Source organism: Oncorhynchus tshawytscha, linkage group LG03 (genome assembly GCF_018296145.1).
Source record: "Oncorhynchus tshawytscha isolate Ot180627B linkage group LG03, Otsh_v2.0, whole genome shotgun sequence".
Taxonomy (NCBI): Eukaryota; Metazoa; Chordata; class Actinopteri; order Salmoniformes; family Salmonidae; genus Oncorhynchus; species Oncorhynchus tshawytscha.
In genome coordinates this window covers 52,086,858-52,104,734 of record NC_056431.1, presented here as the reverse complement: position 1 = coordinate 52,104,734, position 17,877 = coordinate 52,086,858, and the positions used below count along the sequence as shown (strand labels likewise).

Below are 17,877 nucleotides of genomic sequence, written 5' to 3'. Positions count from 1 at the left end.
CCATGGGGCGGAGAGAAAAATGTGCGATTTTACAGCTAATTTCCTGCAAATTCTACACATTTTGCCATAGGGTGGCGGCAAATGTTTGCAGTTTTTAATATGATAGCTGATTATCAATGTGACTCACCCCGGTCGGTAATTCGACCATGCTTACTACAAGGCTAGATAGCTGGCCGGTAGACTAATTTACCAATCTAATTTAAAAAATGCTGACATGGCTAATTGAGTGACTGCTGACCCACAACCAAATTTCAAAATTGCACCTTGTGTATTCTATTATTCTAACTGTCAACAGTAGGTGAGACCCTGACTGAGTTCCTAACATAAAACAAATCTATATTAAATAGATTAATATTAAATAGAAACAAATCTATATCTAATCTATATTAAATGCATTAGATTATTTTGTTTATAACATATGCCATCATTATAGTTGCTTGGCATTGGTTGAAGCTCAATATTAAAATCTCCCTACCATCATATCTACAGTAAGCCAATAAAACACCAATGTCGATGAAAATGTGCAAATCAACTTGGAGGTACACAACATACTCTCCTCCTCTCGTTATGATCTGTCCAGCCGTTACCGAGAACCACACCACTATATCAGATTTTTTACAATGAAACTGGCTAGACACTGTAGCTGGCATGCCATTTTAATCCAAATTTGCGGTGACTGACAAGTTACTTTTCAGTGTGTTCCCAAAGATCTGAACCCAGTAAGCAAAATTAGGTTTATACTAGTCAGTGCTGAATAGATTTTGTCAAAAGGAGGAGAAAGATCTGGAAGGATACACAGAAGACATACAAATAGCTAAACTCACAGAGAAGACAGTCTGATGGCAAACATCTGATTTAACTGAATTAGTGTAAAACAATAAGTAATTGTTGTGCACAAATTCAATGGAACACCAATATAAATATAAAAGATTTTCAAAGACAGTTAAAATAGGTATTTTAAATGATTATGTGTTACATTATAGTGAAACTGCGTGCGGGGTGGGCTTTCACTGTCTGTCTCCTCTGGGCAATCCCTTTCCTCAGTTTCCTCTTTACAAATTCAGAGCATTTCAGCAGAAACAAAACCTCACCCCGCTCCCCTCTTTAAAGGGAGAGTCCATATGTTTTGTATAAATGCAAATAGCCATGTCTATGACGTAATAGCCAGGGCAATTTTCCCTATGCACTAAATCAAATATTTGGAACATCATTGAGCACATGTTGTTAGGCCTACACATCATGAAATTGAGGCAAAAATTAGATACAGTAGCCTACAATTAGCAAAATAAATCTACATTTATTGAACGTGAAATTGATTTCAATTGGATTTAAATATATAGGCCTACTGTATCTTTTAATGTAGTCATGTGACAAAACTGCACATAGAGTGGCCGTTTGTTGCCAGCACAAGGTGAATCTGTGAAATGATCATGCTGTTTAATCAGCTTCTTGATATGCCACACCTGTCAGGTGGATGGATTATCTTGGCAAAGGAAAAATGCCCACTATGAGGGATGTAAACAAATTTGTGCACAACATTTGAGAGAAATAAGCTTTTTGTGCATATGGAACATTTCTGGGATCTTTTATTTCAGCTCATGAAACATGGGACCAAAACATTACATGTTGCATTTATATATTTTTTCAGTATACATGTTCATTTCACAGAGGTAATGAACTGCCCATTGATCAGCTCAGCATTTTGATAAAACAGGACCATGTGTGCAAAACAACAGTTGCCGTACCAGGCGGTGATACAGCCCTACAGGATGCTCTCAATTGTTCATCTGTAAAAGTTTGTGGGGGTTTTTAGGTGACAAGTCAAATTTGTTCAGCCTCCTGAGTTAGAGGCGCTGTTGCGCCTTCTTCCCCACACTGTCTGTCTGGGTGGACCATTTTAGTTTGTCCGTGATGTGTACGCCGAGGAACTTAAAACCTTCCACCTTCTCCACTGCTGTCCTGTCGATGTGCTCCTTCTGCTGTTTCCTGAAGTCCACGATCCTCTCCTTTGTTTTGTTGACGTTGAGTGAGAGGTCGTTTTCCTGACACCACACTCAAGTGCCCTCACCTCCTCCCTGTAGGCTGTCTCGTCGTTGTTGGTAATCAAGCCTACTACTGTTGTGTCGTCTGCAAACTTGATGATTGAGTTGGAGGTGTGCAAGGCCACGCAGTCATGGGTGAACAGGGAGTACAGGAGGAGGCTGAGCACTCACCCTTGTGGGGCCCCAGTGTTGAGGATCAGAGAAGTGGAGATGTGGTTTCATACCTTTACCACTTGGGGGCAGTCTGTCAGTTTTGTTTGATATATAATAGACCAACATACAGTGGCTTGTGAAAGTATTCACCTTGGCCATCTTCCTATTTTGTTGCCTTACAACCTGGAAAAACCTGGGGATTTGTATCATTTGATTGACACAAACATGCCTACCACTTTGAAGATGCAAAATATTTTTATTGTGAAGCAAACAAGAAATTAGACAAAAAAACAGAAAACTTGAGCGTGCTTAACTACTCACACACCCCCCCATTCTTCAAGGAAAAACTGCTCCAGCTCCTTCAAGTTAGATGGGTTCCGCTGGTGTACAGCATTCTTTAAGTCATACCACAGATTCTCAAATGGATTGAGGTCTGGGCTTTGACTAGGCCATTCCAAGACATTTAAATGTTTCCCCTTAACCACTCAAGTGTTGCTTTAGCAGTATGCTTGGGGTCATTGTCCTGCTGGAAGGTGAACCTCCGTCCCAGTCCCAAATCTCTTGAAGACTGAATCATGTTTCCCTCAAGAATTTCCCTGTATTTAGCGCCATCCATCATTCCTTCAATTCTGACCAGTTTCCCGGTCCCTGCCGATGAAAAACATCCCCATAGCATGATGCTGCCACCACCATGCTTCACTGTGGGGATGATGTTCTCAGGGTGATGAGAGGTGTTGGGTTTGCAGACATAGCGTTTTCCTTGATGACCAAAAAGATACATTTTAGTCTTGTCTGACCAGAGTACCTTCTTCCAAATGTTTTGGGAGTCTCCCACATGCGTTTTGGCGAACACCAAACGTGTTTGCTTATTTTTTTCTTTAAGCAATTGCTTTTTTCTGGCCACTCTTCCGTAAAGCCCAGCTCTGTGGAGGAAACGGCTTAAAGTGATCCTGTGGACAGATACTCCAATCTCCGCTGTGGAGCTTTGCAGCTCCTTCTGGGTTATCTTTGGTCTCTTTGATGCTCTCCTTGCCTGGTCTGTGAGTTTTGCTGGTCGGCCCGCTCTTGGCAGGTTTCTTGTGGTGCCATATTCTTTCCATTTTTGAATAATGGATTTAATGGTGCTCCGTGGGAGGTTCAAGGTTTTGGATATTTTTTTATAACCCAATCCTGATCTGTACTTCTCCACAACTTTGTCCCTGACCTGTTTGGAGAGCTCCTTGGTCTTCATGATGCCCCTTGCGTAGTGGTGTTGCAGACTCTGGGGCCTTTCAGAACAGGTATATATACTGAGATCATGTGACAGTTAGATTGCACACAGGTGGACTTTAACAAATTGTGTGACTACTGAAGGTAATTGGTTGCACCAGATCTTATTTAGGGGCTTCATAGCAAAGGGGTCGAATACATATTCACGCACCACTTTTTTTTATTTTATTACTTCACTAATTTGGACTATTTTGTGTATGTTCATTACATGAAATCCAAATAAAAATCCATTTAAATTACAGGTTGTAATGCAACAAAATAGGAAAAACACCAAAAGGGGATGAATACTTACAGTGCAAGGCACTGTAGCTACTGTAGTAGCCCAAAGCTGTGTGCTGTAGAACCTTGGAAGAGCATGGGTGGAGTAGGCATTGTAGTGCTCATGTGAATTTATTTTATTTTTCTGCTTCAGACAAATATCCTACTTCTCACTTAAAACATAGTTTTTTTGTTCTTAATTGAAGAGTAAACTGAACTCAGAAGAATAGTACAGAGCAGTGAAAAATATTTTATGTAGAGTGAAATCACATCATCGCAGTCAAGTCCAAATGTACGATTGGAATGTACGATGAACTTGAAACATTGGGGCGGTAATAGTTTCCTTAACATGTTGGACAATATTAAACATTTACATTTCAGGACAGATATGTGGAAGAACTGATATGCTGTACATAAAATGTTACATAAAATGGGAGATAAATAACAGAAGCAGAATAGAATCATTAGCTAAACATTATAAAGCTATTACATCTATATTATTTGGAAATTTTCCTTATCTGTAGTATTGGAGGCTGAAATGTTTGTCTGGATTCTTTTCGCTAAAATATTTAAATCGTTAAAGCAATTCTGGTATGAAGCAAACAAAATACTTTACATCACTTTTGAAACATTAGTATAAAAAACAAGGCGCTTTTGAATAAACACACACCATGTAGATAGGAAAGATATGATCATTTGAAGATGAAATCTTGAATATGAGAATGAATACTTTAGTGACTCCAACAAAACAGCTGGTCCTGTCGTGGAAATTCTAATCAATAATGAGGAGCGACAAGGTCAATCACCAATCAGGATATTACTTTATTCAAAACATATTAATAAGGAAAGCACAGAATATTAACGATGGCTGGTTGACGAACCACCCTTAGATTACATAAAACAACCATTTGATCCTATAACATAATCTTGTAATTTTGCTCCCACAGACCCCACTCAATTTACTGTACGGATACTGCAGAAAATAATGTTTGCCTTCTAATACGTAACATCAAACAAATCAAAAACTATAGATTGTACCAAAGGAAGGCCAATCTAGTGTAAAGTATTTGGGATTTCTTTGAACAGCACTTCATGATACATTTGACAAACATGACTTAAGAGTGATTTTATATTGATTTTCATAGTATTGACTTAAAAAACATGTCCATTTTGCAGGAGTAATAAAGGTATTTATAATTAACCATGTTTTATAAACTAATTACACATCTCATCAAAATGAATCAGAACAGAAAATGATATATAGGGTGAGCTATGAACAATCTATAGAATTGCACCATTTAATGTTACAAAGTCTAATGCTCCTCAATAAGACCTATAGGTTCCAGACACTTGGACAGTGATCTTAAACCATCCACTCCAGAACTTTCCTCTAGTCACTTCAACACAACATGGTAGCCATCATTATTTTCATCTGCAATTAGAAGACAATCAGGAAAAACTATTAGACTTTAAAAAATATATTTCAAAATTGCATATCTAGATGAGGTTCTGTGCTATTAAGTGAGGGGAATATATTACATTTTAGAGTGCTGATAACAAAGCTGGTTTCCTCAGTGAAGTTCTGCACCATCTGAGAAAGACGTTTGTTTTGTGATTAAAATGACATACTGTATCTTTCTCTCTATTGGTATGATTCTGGTAGTTAGAAAGAAAAGAAGGTCGCCACACATTCTATTGCTCCGATCCAATTGATTTATTAATGAATTAACCAACGTTTTGACAGATGGCTGTCTTCATCTGGGTTTTGGTTGATGCTGGTAGTATCATCTACTTCACAGTATTATGAACAGTGTTATGTATAGAAGGGCCCTTCTGCTATGTTGCCCCAGAGCTTAGAGACCCCAAATATATATCAGTCAATCAGTAACTAGACATCATAATCAAGTGCATGGAAACAGCTGTGGCCAAAACAGCCAGGCCTGAGCGAGAGTTGATCCCGAATCCATAGGCCTACATACCCCTGTTCCCTACCAAACCAGGGCACAGAGGGACAAACAACCACCCGAGGGCCTCAGTATGTGGTTTACTTAACAACATGACGACCTCAAACCCTAGCTAGCACTCGTCACTGATCCCCGCCCTTATCACTACTCACAACTAGTAACATCATGACCCAACACACCTTGCTTTGGAGCATGTCAAAAAATGGTCTCATGAATAAATAAAAACCAATCCAACTCTGCTTCCATACTTTCTCACCTCATCAGAGACCAGCACGTGGATCCCAGTAGGTCCTTGTCTGTAGATGTGGCTGATCTGCTGGGGAGTTACATTGTAAAAGGAGAGCTATCTTCTCTGAGAGGGCTCACAGTGTTAGGTCCTCTAGATAGAGAGTGTGGTATACTGTGGACATGGGAGGGAAGAGATCCTAATCAGTTAAGAAATATTGGTCTGGTTTCCCAAACAGAGACAGATTTTGTACAGCCTAGTCCTGGACTAAGAGGAATGTTCAATGGAGATTCTGTGGGATGTAATAAGCTTGGTCTGTGGTGGTTCAAGGCCTGTTGCTGACACACATAGATTGTGAGGCGGGGCTGTATACACATGCACAGTGGATTCCACAGGAATAGGCTTGTTAAGATATAGAGCTATACACTTGAACAAAGCACTAAACATGTGAAGTGTTGCCATTTTGACGATTTACATTTAGACTGACGAGAGAAACTGAAGGAGAACCTAGTATGACCTCACAGCAGGCAGGTTAAACGTCATACTGAGGGTTTACATGAAAGAGACTGGAGATGACAATGTGGACTGGCTTCCCTGAGTTCAGACAGAGTGCAGTGAGGGAGAAATTTTGCGTACGCACACGGCCTGGAGACAACAACACACACACAGGGAGAGATGGACACAAACAAAGGGAGAGATGGACACAAACAAAGGGAGAGATGGACACAAACAAAGGGAGAGATGGACACAAACAAAGGGAGAGATGGACACAAACAAAGGGAGAGATGGACAAACACACAGGGAGAGATGGACAAACACACAGGGAGAGATGGACAAACACACAGGGAGAGATGGACACAAACAAAGGGAGAGATGGACACACACACAGGGAGAGATGGACAAACACACAGGGAGAGATGGACAAACACACAGGGAGAGATGGACAAACACACAGGGAGAGATGGACACAAACAAAGGGAGAGATGGACACAAACAAAGGGAGAGATGGACAAACACACAGGGAGAGATGGACAAACAAAGGGAGAGATGGACAAACACACAGGGAGAGATGGACAAACACACAGGGAGAGATGGACAAACACACAGGGACAGATGGACAAACACACAGGGAGAGATGGACAAACACACAGGGAGAGATGGACAAACACACAGGGAGAGATGGACAAACACACAGGGAGAGATGGACACACACACAGGGAGAGATGGACACAAACAAAGGGAGAGATGGACACAAACAAAGGGAGAGATGGACACAAACACACAGGGAGAGATGGACAAACACACAGGGAGAGATGGACACAAACAAAGGGAGAGATGGACACAAACAAAGGGAGAGATGGACACAAACACACAGGGAGAGATGGACAAACACACAGGGAGAGATGGACAAACACACAGGGAGAGATGGACAAACACACAGGGAGAGATGGACACAAACAAAGGGAGAGATGGACAAACACACAGGGAGAGATGGACAAACACACAGGGAGAGATGGACAAACACACAGGGAGAAATGGGGAGAGATGGACAAACACAAAGGGAGAGAAACACAAATGGGGAGAGATGGACAAACACACACAGGGAGAGAAACAAAGGGAGAGATGGACAAACACACGGGGAGAGATGGACAAACACACAGGGAGAGATGGACAAACACACAGGGAGAGATGGACACAAACAAAGGGAGAGATGGACAAGGGCTCCATCAAACATGCATTGGATCTGAGAAAGGTTTGTCTTGGTTTTGCTTTTTTATTACAGTTTTTGGGGGTAATTTTTACTCCCTTTTCTCCCCAATTTCGTGGTATCCAATTGGTAGTTACAGTCTTGTCCCATCGCTCCAACTCCCGTACGGACTCAGAAGAGGCGAAGGTCGAGAGCCATGCATCCTCCGAAACGCGACCCTGCCAAGGGTCACTGGACAATTGTGCGCCGCCTCATGGGTCTCCCGGTCAAACCCAGATCAGTGCCTTAGACTGCTGCGCCACTCAGGAGGCCCGAGTAAGGTTTGTCTAAAGCAACTAGTAACATTATGACCCAACACACATTGTTTTGGAGCATGTCAAACTGTGCATATTATACACAATGTATGATATTCGTTAGCAAAATGTCTCTAGCATCATCATACTTGCAATCCAGCCATGTAATATTCCTAAAAGCTAGGACAACACAGACTGACGCTGAGAAAGTAATCTCTTTCCACAACAGCAGGAACTTATCCCTAGATTAAGGAACACCTTAGCCAATAATAACTCTTACTTTCAGACAGTCTTCACAAGCGCTTTGTTAGAATGTGGGCGGAAGCTATGACCTTATTTTCATTGGAAGATGTTTTTTAGGCGAGGTCCTCCTTAGTCAGAAAATATTGCACTAGATTCTAGAACAACCGCATTACACAACAGGATAGGGGACAGCCCTTTCTTTAAACAAACAACACACTTTGGGTCTAGAAAGTCTCAGTGACATGTAGATAATAAAAGAGTAGACACAGGGGACTAAATATAGAAAACCAAGAGGTAGACGATCAGCTTGAGAAACAGGCAAGACTAAACCTCAGCGACCTCTGACCCCTAACCCCTAACTCAGCAAGTGGAGGAAGAGGTATAGAGTTAGACATTAGTACCAGTTAGGCAGGAGAGAGAGACAGAGAGGAGGGGTGGGGAAGGAGAGAGATAGCGGTGACAGAGAGACAGGAGTGAAAGAGCTGAGTGAGCGGGAGAAAGAGGTCTCATTGGTAATGGACTGCAAGCAGTACACTCCACAGGGACGTGTTAGGGCAAGAACAGAGGGACAGCATCTGGATTGCAGCACGCGTCAGTATCAAACTGCGCCATTTTTTTGGGGGTTCATTAATTATCACAATCAAAGCAGTAAACACGTGAAGATGTAAAGTGTTGCCATTTTGTTGGTCTGTTATAGGTACTTTTTCTGTAACTGTAGTCTAGTCTCACCTTCCTTTGATGGCATTGAACAGTTGGATGCCATCTGCCAGACCACAGATTTGGATCAGGTCCTCTCTGCTCATCTTCAACAGGTCAGCGCCTACAACATTCACAAAAGATCCACAGCTACTTCCAAACGGGTCTGATGACATTTTGGAGGAATAAAGACACAAAGAGAAAATTCCCAAATTCCCAGGCCTTTGGCATTAGAAAGTGAGAAACAATTATAGATTTGTAGATGTGTGTCTGACAGTCATCTGAGTGCAATTCATGGGTGAATTATTTCACCTTTAAAATACATTTTCTAACCTATAACTTTGATTTTCACTGGAAAATAAACCCCTAGGCATCAAAACAAAAATATACAAAGACAGCTTACACTTAGAAACAAACATAACATCTTCAAGCAAATTTCTGCCAACAGTGTACAGGAAGGAACAAACTAACAGTATGTTAAGTCTTACATTAGATGAATCACACATACACACACACTTTAAATACTTTATTTGAATCCACCAATCAAATGTACAAAAAAAGAATCCAAACATTTCAAAAGGTCCCTGTATGCATGGCACAGGTACAGAAAGCACCTTCTCCAAACAGCTAGGCTGCCCACGACAGCTGAAAGAGAGCAGTACCTAGCCAATTGCTTTGCCCTAGTTTTTATCAGGCCTGCAATTTGGAGCCCGCGCACTGCAAGCCTGTGTACCTGGCCGAGACTGCCGAATATCAGCGCCACCAGCTTGCACCTACACCCTAGGCTGTCCAAGCGTACCGCGATGGGCTGGTACTTAAACAGCTTCTCGGCAAAGGCCCGCTCTGTGTAGTCATCAAATGAGCAGCCCACTTTAAAAATGAGCACACACACACTATAGAGTACCTGAGAAAGTGTAGATGATCCTACAGAAAGGCGGGAACCTGTGACACTGAAGCGTGTCCTGTGGTGAGGACGATGGCACAAGATGCTACATGTCAAAAAGAAGAATAATAACTAGCTGTAGCACCCACTGACTGCCCTTCGTCTCCAAACAATCACCTAAAAAGATAAGAGATGAGAGCAATGGCATTAATACTACTCCTGCTGTTACTTACTCAGAAGAGCAGCCAGACAGAATCAGCTCCCCCTGCTGGATTGGAGAGCTGTTGCTATAAAAGTAAAGTGTAACACAAACGGGGAAGAGAACAAGAGTTAGGTCATTGAGTAATGATTTGTGCTGATCGGACTAGTGCAAATAGGCAGTTCCAATGGATTGGACGGTAGATAATGGAGGATCCAATTTGGCTGAACTGAGACCTTGTCCTACATTTGCCTGACGAATCATACTGAATTTTATTCCGCCCTCCCTCCCTCCCTAAATCCATTTATCGCTACATACATTCAGTCGTTGACTACCACCGCAGAAGTCCTTTCTGCTGACGTCAAAGTGAGGGGCATTGTACAAAACAAGTCATCAGCATTTGGATCGTTTCTAACCAATCAGAGTATCAAAGCCAATGACTATTTCTGAAATGCAGCTTTCCCCATGTGTGTTAAGGCTCTGGCCCAATTCATCGGTTTCTGGGACCAATTAGAACAGCTTAAATGTGCTTGTATTTGAGAAGTAGTCGGGGAGGAGATCATATCCAGACCCATTATGGAGAAGAAGCGTAAGTGGGGTCAAGGCGTTTGGCATAAGGATTCCTACATAAGGATTCTTTGCAAAATGGGTTGTGCAACTGAACTGCCAAAGATGCAAATAGATACATCCAGAAACGAAAGGCGTTAGCACACAGGCACTCACTCAGTCACAACCCACAGCCACAATAATTCTAACCCTAAACCTAACACCTAAGCCTAAAATAGCCTCCTCACTTCTCTGAATTCTAGTTGGTTTACTATTCTTGTGACTACTTCTGGTTTCTCACAAGTATAGTAAAATGTGTGCAGACACACACACGCACGCACGCACGCATGTACACACCTGCTGCTACCAGACTCTTATCATTATTGCTAATTAAATACTGCACAATTTAAACACTTGCCTCCCAATCCCCCCTTCCCCAAAACACATGTAATTATTGGACTATAAATTCTTTCTTCCTGTATTATACTTATGCTAACGTCCTGCAATAAAAAATAAAAAATGCCATGGGGGAAAGAGAAAACATTGCAGTTTTAAAGCTAATCTCCGTAATGCTGAGAGATAATGTTGCTGTTTTAAAGCTCATTTCCAGCAATTCTACACATTTTGCCATTGGGCATAGAGGAAAGTGTGTAGTTTTAAAGCTAATCTCAATCTACTCTACACAGTTTGCTATGAGTCTGCTTGCTATGAATTCTATCTGATGGCCTTTGTATGTTTAGGTAAAAATACAAATAATGTCCAGTTTGGAACACTGACAAGTAAAGAGCATAAAAAAAAAGATTGTTCTATTCTACTGAGTCATTTACTTTATGTTCGTATTCTTATATTTTATTACTTCTTAATGTTGTTGCACTGTCGAGAAGGAACCTGAAAGTAAGCATTTCATTGGACGGTGTATTTACCATGTGTACCTTGTACATTTGACTAATAAAACTTGAAACTTTAGTTTTACCTTTCAGTGAAGCTACATGAAGTAGGGGAGCTGTGGTAGGCTGGGAAAGGAGTGCAGTTAGTGCTACCGAGATTTGGGGCATCAGGCCAAAGGGAACACTGAAACAAAAGAGGCAGAACGCTCTCAAATAAGATGGTCCTGGCAGAGAGCGTGGCAAGTCTGGTTCATGTTTTACTAGGACATTGTGATTGTAGTCTGACACAGACATAGGTGGGAAATCCAAGAAACCAAAACCAGGTTAGTAGAAAACCATCACTATTTGTTCTGGAACAATAAGCACTTAACTTGATAGGACTTTTTTTTAATCAATCTTTCCCCTGTCAGTCTTCAGTTTGCAATCAGCTCCTTTTGTCTTCAAGAAAAGACAAGAAAACATTAGTTAAGTACAGAAAGAAAATAAATGAACAAATAGCTCCCACCCACACCCACTAAGAGTCCCTTTACCTTGAAGACCTCGACCTGACAGCTGGAGAAATGCACATGCTCCAGGTACTCTCCGTGCTTGTTCGGAGTGAAGGTGTCTATCTGGATACGGAAGGGCACTCCCTTCTCCCCGCCATGCTTCCTAGGGGTTAACTCGGTGCTAATGCAGTTGACCTGCACACAAACAAACAACATACACAATCCATGAGTCATTCTATATGGTAATTAGAGTTTCAAATGCAAGAGACGTGTGGGATTGGAAAATAGTCACTCTGGGAAGTGGGAACTCACAAATACTTTAGAAATTCCTTAAATTCACCTTAAAAAAATCATTTTATATGTCAACGTGATTTTACTTTAATCCCAATTCCACCTCTGGACCCAAATAAGATAGAAAGCAGGGAAAATAAAGTTATTTGACCGTGTTACCTGAATGAAGACGGATGTGTTCTTGACAGGATCCCAGAGAAACTTTACAGTGGTGTGCTGCAGCGAGTGGGCACGAGGCTTGACGACACCCACAGAGAGGGGAATATCTGGACACAATCAATAAATCAGTCAATGAAACAATCAGTCAATCACAGCAGGCAAGAAGGAATTGTAACGCTCTATTTTACACCCCGCCTTTTACCAGGTAGTTACTTAGAAATTACTAGTTAAAATGATAAATACCTAATAACTGAATAGTAATTATACTTCAACATCAGACCTGTTATAAAGTTGATACAAAAGGTAATGTAGAAATCCTCAGATATCATAGGTCAATTATCAAACATAGACTGTGGTCAGACTTTACTTAAGACGTTCTCTGGTGTCATGACGTTGCCCTCTTTGGGTACAGCAAGCCCCATCCCCCTCTCCCTGCCACCCCCTTGCCTCCTTCAACTAGGCTGCTGTGGTCAGAGAGGTCGTAAATTCCTGAGAAGACCCTGCCTCATGGCTACACAGTATAACAACAGAGTGAATTTTCATAGAGAACAAAGGAATTTCTTCCACCTTACAGAACTTGAGGTCCGAACAACATTTATGTTCCGGAGAAGGTATAAAAGACTGGTGAAGAATCCAGCTACGAACTGGTCCGTTTGTTACATTTTGGTGAGGCTCATGGGAGACGGTGCAGCCACATTACCGTAACGCTGTTTATATAATAGCCTCAGATATGAGATTTACATCTAATTGTTGTATAAGATGAATGAGTGAGTATGATACTGTTTGTAAAATTGTGTAATGTGATTTTGGACTGTTTAATGAAGGAAACTCCAATTCCCTTTTGAGTTGAACTGAATCAGAGGACCGCCCATGAGCCCAGTTAGGGTCAGGCATCCTGGGACTGCCACTTTTCTGCAATTCCGAATAAAACCCCAACTTTGAGAAGTTCTCACTGGACCATGATTTCCTCCATTATGATAGGACGAAGGTTGCAGACCATTGCTGAATATTTTAACCATACCACGTGGTTAAACTCTTAGACTATCGATACCGACAGAATAAGAACAAGTCTTTGATATTAATTACTAGTCTGCAGCTAGGAATTCGGTATCATTGAACGCGAAGACCGACAACCACCAAAACATTCATTCTACAACAACATGAATGAATGAATGTCGCTCTGCACTATCCCCTCTAACCACGACAGACAGAGAGAGACGGACAATTCTACAAAAGAAACAAACTTTTCAACAGCGATCAAGACGACACACTGAGCGTAAATATATATATTGATTGCAATTGTTCCCGAATGAGTGAGCGTTCATGTGCAAAGGATTAGAATTTCAATTGTTATAATTATCACTCTGTAGTGACTTCTCAGCTGACTCCCCCTTTTGTCCACCAAGCCGCGATGCCGGTTTAGCCCACTAGGGCACATTTCTCTATCATTTCTGTAACCATATTTACTTTGTTTGTTTGTGTGTGCACTTCTGTGATTGTTTAGTTAGTTAATAAATAAATGATTTAAGACAATTGATGTATGGATGACTCATAGTGAAGACTGGGTTCGTGCAGATAACCAACAATTTACGATGTTTGGAATGAGACTAACGTGAGGTAAAGTAAATAATTCATTAATTCGAAGACTAATTGATCAGATATAAAATATCTGAAAAGTTATTAGGAAATTATAACTTTGTAATCTGAATATTTTCCTTGGTGCCCAGACTTCCTAGTTAATTACAGTTACATGATTAATCAGTTTAATCGCATAATACTAATTACAGAGAATCTTTGATAAAAACTAAAAGTCTTCATTTAATGATAGTAAAAGACACGACACTGGTCTGCAGGCAACCAGACTCACCTATATCCAGGATCCTGGCCCCGGTATGTTCCATTTTCATTCCTCCAGCTGCTGATGTTCTGTGTACTGCAGGCGGCAGTCGTGAAACACCACATGCACAATGCTCTGTGGACAAGCAGGACAAAGCATTAGTACAGAGCACAGTGCCTAAGCAAGGCAGTCTCGCATGTGACCAATCACCATGACGTTCGGCAAAGTGCGAAAAGCTACACACATTCCCCCAGAAGAACCATTTACAGATCATTTCGTCAGGCAGCATTAAAGGAGTGGAAATTCTATGGATTTCATCAACCTTGGCTTCAGCTCATACGAGTAACACTTAAAAGAACAGCCTACAGATTCCCACAGAGTAAAAACATATCAAGGGAGATCATGCTGCCGTTAAAGATGGAATCCGCAGAAGGGGGAAACAGCGCCACTGGCTGCCCCACCACCATCGCTATTGTTGCCGAACTAAGGAGCGTCGCGCAGCATGGTAAAATAAAAATACACCGTGCGATGATGTCCGATGAATGTTTCGCCATTAAGGATTCCGGCTTTATAGCCATCGGAGTCCATTATGTCTGATTGTTGTGAAGTAGATAACTGCCTTTATATCGCAATTATTTGTTGACAGAAGCTGTGGGATAAAAACATCTATGAGTGCTATTAAGACATTAGTGAGGAATCAATAGTAGCCGTTTGAAATGTCACCAATTGACAACTTTTTGCAAAGCACATACATACAGCGTTGAATGTTTAAACCGCTGGTCTGGACAGGTAACAACAGAGTAGATAACATACTTTATTATTGTTTCCACACATACAAAAGGACATCAGTTCATGTTTCTCCTCGCGGTTGCATTAGTATTAAGTTAATTGCACACTTTTAAACCTACTAAGATGATAAAACAAATTGTAAAAAACAACCTGTAAAAACAACCTGTTTCCGTTCATTTCAGGCTATTACACGGAGAGACTCAGGCATTACTGCCCAGAGCCCAAGGCCATAGACAGACCAACATGTCATACGTTTTTCCAAGTGCCACCTGTTCCATTCTAGTGTTGTTACATTGCTTCATTGAGCACAACCGAAATCTGACGGTCCTTTCCAGCCTGACGACACGGAACTTTCAAGTGGATGAAGCTGTGTATTCAGACATGTCTAAATTCAATCAAATGACTTCATTTTTGCAATATGCATATCAGCCTTTGTTTTAAAGAAAGTCATTTGATTGACATATCTTTATCTATTACCATTGAAATTCAAACTCTTGACTCCCATAATTGAAATCACTTAAAAAACAAAACATAGATCCAACATATTATAACAACCTGCAACAAAATGTACAAACAGTGGCAACTTGAGTTGTACTAATGGGTGTTATTCATAAACCAAATGGCATCTTCAATATACCACTTGTTATTTTTCAAATAATGAAATAAAAGTTAAACAAGGTTTCGTTTACAACAAACAAAACGTGTCTTACTGAAGATATAAACAAAGGATTGTCCTAATTTCCTGCTATAAGATAAAACACTCTTGATTTACATTTCAACAATGTAAAAAGATGTAAAAACTTTACAAGTCCCAGAAAGCAGAATTGTCCCAGAAAGCAGAATTGTACGTAAGATAAACATATGCAAAAAGAGCAAATAACACAACTAGAAGGTAAGTGATGTGTTGTGTGATGAAGCTGGTGTGTTGTAGGGTAAGCTGACCTGAGTGGTGTGTGTAGTGTTGTCTAAGTTCAGAAGGGGAGAAGTTGGATGATACTACCAAGTCTTCAAAGATGGCACCTGCCCAAACCCTGAAGTGGAAAGAACAGGATTGAGGAGTCACCTGTGTGTTGACAGTTTCAGGAAATGGAGGATACATAAACAGATAAAGAAAAAAAGGTCAGGGAATAGGATACATGAAAGTCAAAAATACATACACAATACAATTAACCTACCTTTAAACATTTGCTGCTTATATCTGTATACTACACTAGTTTTCTGTTAACCATACGAATTTCGTAGGACTGACCTACATTTTAAAACATTAAAACAAACTTGATTAAAATGGAAAAATGTTAAATAAATGAATCATATAAAGGGGCAGTGTAGGAATAGGAATGTATTCAATTCAACACCTTTTCTTTTTTTTAAACTTTAAAAGTCAGGTGGTGCCTCTAGAGAGCCCTTGCAGTACCCCCCAAAGGTTTTCAACCACATTATGGTTGAGCCTGCCAATTGTAAACTGCAAATCTTTACTGTTACAAAATCCATCCTAGCAAGCGCTTCTGTGGAATAGTAATATCATATAAACATATACAAGAGAGAGAATATGACCAATACATTAACTTCCTTTGCCTAAAGATGAGCTTGAAGTTGTTATTCCACATTTTATCTGTGCTGAGGGAGAATGTTCTTCTGAGTGGGCCTACACTCAATGAAATGAGTTCTTCAATCCCATCCAACAACATGTGCATTTAGTCATAAAGAAAGATAGCTACCTTGGTTTAGATAAGTCAGTGTTTCATCCTGCTGTTTTACAGCGGGCGAGGTTGCTGCACAGAGAACATATTGAAAAGGAGAGTTTGGCACCATTATCTGTTGCATGTCATTCCTCATCGTGTTTCAGGAAAGGTGACAAAATATCTTGAGAGCAGAAAAAGAGGGGAGGGAGAGTTGTGGTTGATCATTAGAAGATTTATCAAATCACAAATAAGTCAGAGGCTTCTTTATGGTCAGCCAGAGATTGATCTCATCAGCACCTCTTGGCCAAGGTGCAAAAGTAGGTAAAAAAAAACAACTTGTATGATGCATAATCACATTGCACAAAATTATTTAGGCATTGATGTGTACATTATATTTATTCCTGAAATAAATTGGAATAGGTCAATTTGCAAGGCCTCGGCCAAAGTTCATGCAAGCAAGACTCAAGTGTGATAACGGTGAAATAGGTAAAACAAGTTTAAAAAGTTGAGGGTGTCATGGTCTTAGTGCACTAATAAACAATTATTGTTGATTTCAGTCCCCTTCAAATAAAGCATTTAAGAAAAAAAGTCAAGTTTTTCTCTATTGCATGAAACTTTTCTGATGATAAAAACGTCTCCTAAAAATACAAACGTTTCCCGATTGGAGATGTCCACTTACCGAATATAACTTGCAGTTGAATGCTGATGGTAGTGCTTGGGCTGGTTGTGCCAAAACAACATGTTTTCCAGTGCAGCGTCTATGGTATCCCCAGAAACAGAGAATGGGAATAGGATATGGCACCCTTATCTGTCACTTCCACAGGTAGGTCTGCTAGCTCTCTCAGACATTTGCTGGCCAGCACCCTGCTACAGGCTTATATACCCGCTATGACATTACTTTCACTTTATTAGGATACCTTACATGACCTTTGAGAAGCAGACTGGGACTTACCGTTTGTATCCCAAATGGCACCCTATTCCCAATATAGAGCACTACTTTTGACCCGGGCCCATATTGCTGTGGTCAAAAGTAGTGCACTATGGAGGGAATAGGGTGCCATTTGGGATACAATCACTGACCCACCTCCCCTGCCCCGTTGGTAATGGTAACCTAAAATCAAATATTTTTTTCCTAATGACAAGCACAGTCAGATCTATATTCATGTAACAAAGAAATGTGGCTAACACGGCTGGTTAATATTTAGACGGAAGAACTAAGCACACCTCGGCACTCAACTCTGTAAATGAATGGGAGACTGAGCAA

The 17,877-nt window shown here is 40.7% G+C and overlaps 1 long non-coding RNA gene across 3 annotated transcripts; it reads right to left on the bottom strand.

The window, feature by feature from the left end:
* Positions 1-4,524: 4,524 nt before the first annotated feature.
* On the bottom strand, positions 4,525-17,483 carry LOC112238685. Of its 3 annotated transcripts, XR_002951677.1 has the most exons (12): positions 17,293-17,483; positions 16,650-16,794; positions 15,874-15,962; positions 14,173-14,277; positions 12,306-12,412; positions 11,898-12,050; positions 11,454-11,805; positions 9,969-10,022; positions 8,886-8,976; positions 5,943-6,086; positions 5,262-5,313; positions 4,525-5,154 (listed from the first exon to the last, which is right to left on the bottom strand). It is a non-coding gene; the product is annotated as an uncharacterized LOC112238685 (long non-coding RNA). The 3 variants fall into 3 exon arrangements; XR_002951674.1 differs by lacking the exon at positions 5,262-5,313; XR_006083109.1 differs by lacking the exons at positions 5,262-5,313; positions 9,969-10,022 and adding an exon at positions 9,757-9,912.
* Between the last annotated feature and the right edge of the window lie 394 nt (positions 17,484-17,877).